Source organism: Stylophora pistillata, chromosome 11 (assembly GCF_964205215.1).
Source record: "Stylophora pistillata chromosome 11, jaStyPist1.2, whole genome shotgun sequence".
NCBI lineage: Eukaryota > Metazoa > Cnidaria > Anthozoa > Scleractinia > Pocilloporidae > Stylophora > Stylophora pistillata.
In genome coordinates, this window is record NC_142529.1 from 28,694,975 (window position 1) to 28,700,211 (window position 5,237).

Below are 5,237 nucleotides of genomic sequence, written 5' to 3' on the forward strand. Positions count from 1 at the left end.
TGTATGAAGCGCGATACCTTCTTGCAAATTTCGCACGTTGCGTGAAAACAAAAGAACAAAGAATTGCTGCCGTTTCATTCTTTTACATTTTCTATTTGTTCTTCTCCTTTCGCCAACAAATTGTAAGTGATTATCTTAGATATGAGATATAAATTTAGCCTATTGAACTTGTCTTTTACACCAGGTATGAAATAACAATAAGGGGCAATTGTAGAGACATCTTTTAATATTTCTCCTCCCATTGCACAGTGCGACAAACAAACCCTCTTTACTTGGATCAACTTAAGTTGATAGGAATCTTATTAAGTGCCATATCGTTTGTGTGGTAAGTTGACACTAATAATTATCAGACTCGGCAAGCTGAAAATGGAAAAAGTTCTCAACTTAATGTTAAACCAACGTGGAATCGAAATTTGTTTAATTCTTTATTCCAAATAGCGACCTCAGCTAAACTACTAAGCAATTATATGTGGACGGCTCTCAACTGTTTATGTCAATCAATTACCAAAGCTGAATTTAAACACGAATTAGCACTTAAGTCAAATCCCTTGGTAAGCACAAAACACGTCAGCTATAATACTGTTTGAAAATACAATATGAATAAGGGAACTTTCTTTGATATGCTGTTAACAAGACCAACCCACAGATCAGTTGTTGCTAGATAACGATATAAGAGTTTGGACGGCGGATGAAGGGAAGATTCTTTGTGAAGGGCAACAAGAATAAGAGAATTGCCAAGAAATGCTGTGATGGAGAGGAGAATGTTGACTGTCAAGAAGGAATTTAAAAAAATTCTTGTCGAAGCCCACCAACCAGAGAGGGGGAACAATACAGTTCTTGAAATGTCTTGGTCTGTGTTCCACCCCAGTAAAATTTGCCGTCGACATTATTCTGTATTCCTCTTTTTTTTTCCTTTTTTGAGAAATATTCGATCTAAACAGCTACACAACGACGACGACTAAAAAAAGGAGCTCCCTACGTACTGAGTCATATAACTTCCCCATCATTGCTTATTCGTTTGAAAAATGTCAGAGAAATTGTCGCTTTAACTTGTCAGGTACACCCCGTATAAAATTGGAAAAGGAAGCAAATACATAAAAACACCTGTAACATAATTACTGTTTTCTCTGTACGACCTAAAATCCCTCTTAAGTTAGCCTACGGGCCCATTATCGACGCTTCAGTAAGAGTTACTTCGCTCGTGAATGATAAGTTAGAGGCCTTGAGCAACACGACTCGTGGACAAAAGAGCGACGCAAAACTAATAACAAGGACACATGCAAATTTACTTTAACATATTCGAATTCAACAGTGTAATTAGTAACATTTTGTGGCTCTTTTACCTCCGTTTCGTCTCCGACAAAACTAGAACAAAACAAAAGAAGAGCTAAAAAATGACACGAACATACAATTTTCTGCCGCTTTCGTTTGCATTATTTGTTTGTTTTCCTCCTTTCGCCAACAAATTAATATTCTTAGTGATTTTCCTGGACATTGATAAGCCAAAGTTTGCCTGTTATATCGTAGTTATACAATTTCTTCGCTTCCAACGTCTTGTTCGCGAAAACACAAGTAAATTATTTTGGTATCAAACAAGCTTTGACGTATAAGGCAGCTCACTGAATTCTTCATGTCGTAATTATCTCAAGCGATTCTATTAGCAATTGTCCTCTGATAATGAGGTTTTTATTATAATGCTAAAGTTAACAAGATAATCCATTGATCGAGAAGTAAAATGAACGAATTGGGATAAATTTGATCGAAAAAACAAAGTTTGTGTTGCTACCTTGCTTGCTGCCAATTTTGGTGACCAAGAGATCAAGGGTTTTAGAGAAAATAATGAAACAAAGGTATCAAAAACTCTGTTCAGCCAACTTAATCTAGGAATGAATTAGTATCAAGAGTCAAACACATGGACAAATGTGATAGTATTGTTAGTCTACAACTTATTAAAAGCTCAGTCTTCTTATTTAGAAATTCATTCAGAGCTGAGTAAGGAGGATTAATAAATATCATCAGTGTGGGGAAAAAAAAGAAAAATCCGGTGAAAAGAACTCTATAAGAACCAGTAACTTGAATTTTATTCCATATGCTAATTTACACATTGCTAGCATTAGTCAAGCAATATTATACATCTCTAAAATTCATAAGCATTATGTACTATGCACAGACTTCCAATTATTTGATAAGTTTCTAATTTCTTCCTATATATCCAACATACAACATATCTGACGAGCGTTCTCTCTGGCTGGTACTAATCGTGACGTTTTTACTAAGCTATGAAAACTGTCCATTGGAGTGTACCTTAAGAAACCGGGGACCTAACTCTAAAACCATGGACAGCAAAGTGCTTGTCTGATTGTCTGTTTCACTGCTTGTCTTACTTCACTTATCTTCCAGCAGTAAAGGAACGGGTTTAACGTCGAGTTAAAGTAAAGCAAGACACCTGCTACTCCCCCTATGCCTACTGAGTCTGATGAATACGTTTTATCGTCACCGATTACTACTGCCGCCATGATTAAGTATGGTGCATAGCAAACTACTAGTGCTAACTGCACCCACAGTGAACTGTACACTGCCTTTTTGTATCGCGCCTTGTTGAGTGCATTTGGTTGGCTCGACTGTTGTGGGCCATGATCTTGTACTTGAGCCTGATGATGACTGAGACCCCGAAAAATGTTTATATACGAGAGGAATGAAATAACAAGGCAAGATGGTATAGTTATATAGGTACACCAAATGGTTATACGGTAATCTAATATGTAGCATAAAGCAGCGACGCTAGAAACAATCCAAAAGGTAGCTAAGATGATGTATGTGCGCTTCAAAGTTACAATTTGTCTGTATCTCAGCCCCAACAACAGGGCGAGAAGTCTGTCCACGCTTATGGCCGTTATCGTCAACAACGACACTCCACATAATGCTGCGGTTGTGAGGGAGGCGGCGTCATGTGCGTATCGACAAAGATTCCATTGTTCGTGGACCACGAAAATCCAAGTCGCAACAACGAGAGGCTGGGTAACAAGACCAATCAACAGATCAGTTGTTGCCAGACAACGAAACAAGAGTTTAGACGGCGGATGAAGGGAAGATTCTTTGTGAAGGGCAACAAGGATAAGGGAATTGCCAAGAAATGCTGAGATGGAGAGGAGAATGTGAACTGCTGCGAAAGAAACTGATTCTTGCTTAGGCCCACTCAACAATAAAAGGGAGCATCGCAGTTCTCCAAATGTTTTGGTCAGTGTTCCACCTCTTGTGAAGTTTGTTGGGGACATTGTTCTGTGTTCGTTTCGTTTTTTCTGGCAAGTTATCTATGATTGCAACGAGAAATGAGGTCCAAACAGCACACGCCTACCAACGATCACTGAAACCCTACTTCCTAAACAATATCCACAATTAAAATCCTCACCAGCGTTTAAGCATTTAAAATGCGTCAGAAAATTCTCTGTTGAGTTAAAAAATTCCCGGAACATGCGAGGTACCTCATTTGAGAAAAAATACTAAAATATGGAGACATCTGTTATTAACCTCCACTGACAGGATGCTAATCAAATGTTCATATTATTTTTTCGGAATTTAAACTTTAATCATTATCAGCCTCCGCAAGTTTGAAAATAATTTAGATAATTTAAACTAGCGATTTTTCGCGGTCTTAGAATAAATTGAGTTTCACGAACGGATCAAACTGTTTTAATTCAAATTTTGGTCGCAGCTGCGAATTTGTTTCAAATATTTGAATTTGCAGCTTTTCAGTCATCTTTACGTATCCGACCAGTACCTTAGACGAAATTGCCACAAAAGCAAAATATTACGCCAGCAAACCATTTTCTACAATTATTTTGTCATTCTTTGTTTATCCTCCTCCTTTTGCCAGTGAACTCATAGTGATTATCCCTGATAATGACAAGCCTAAGGTAGCCAACTAGACCCTAGATCAAATTTGTTTTCTCAGTTCCAATGTCTTGAACACAATATATAAGACCAAGAAAATACTTTCGTATCAGGTGAACTTCCATGCAAAAGGAAATTTACTGAACTTTTCTTCCTGTGATTGCCTTCAGCGATCAATGATTCTCGCTGGGCAATGCTGACAGTTATTTCCCAATATGGAGGTAAACATGACAATTAATTGATAGAGATGGAAAATAAAGGGATACGTTTTCCAATCGTATAGCTGACTCGATGAACAATTTATTTCCTACTAGTCTATTATAAATTTTTTTTTTCGTCTTTCGAGCTCGATTGTAAAATTGGCATTTAAAATGTCTCTGGAAACTGTCTACCGTGTTACAAAAGTTACTTTATTCATACCCTAAATGGTATGAATTAGCAATAAAAGGCAAGCCAGATATAGAGACATCTATCGTATCATTTTTAGAAGAGCCACAAACCATCTCTCTTAATTTGATAGGGTGCTTTTGAAATGTCCATATCATCTGCATGAACTTTAAACTTGACTGATCATTGTCAACCTCGGTAAACTAGAAATAAAGAAAAATTAAAGCTGACGATTTCACTTGGTCTAAGAAAAAAACTGGAAACTCGAAAGCATCAAACTATTGAAATTGTAATTAGAGATGCCAGCTTATATTTAAAATACTTCATTTCAATTTCTAGTGAACACAGTTTTGCACATTTTCCCATACATTTCCTTCTAATTTTCAAGTGTGGATACGCTATTGTCCTAGAAGCGGTACGTTCTAACTACTGTCTCGTCGCTAAGAGTTTGGACGGCTAATGGAGGGAAGATACCTTGTGAACGGCAACAATGATAAGAGAATTTCCAAGAAATGCTGCTGGGAAGAGGAGAATGTTAACTGCTGTGATAAAAACTGATTCTTGTTTAAGTCCAGCTTCTAAAGGTGGGGGGGGGGGGGGGGGGGCAGCATAGGAGTTCTTGTGTTGTTTTCGTCTACTTTCCACCTCTAGTGAAATTTGTTGTCAACATTATCTGTTTTCTTTTTCTTGTCGTGTATTTGTGATTGCAAGGAGAAATATTTGTGTAAACTGCAGACACCAAGCTGCGATCGCTTAAACGTCACTTCTTTAAATTTAGCCACATAAAGACCACCTCACCAGCCTTTATTCATTCAAAATGTGTTCGGAAATTTTCTGTTCTTTCAAAAACTGATTAATTTTTTCCGGAACCCATCAGGTGCCTCACGTATGAAATAGCAATAAAAGGAGATTATAGACACCTGCTTCAGTTTTTACAGTGCACTGAACAGATAAAAATA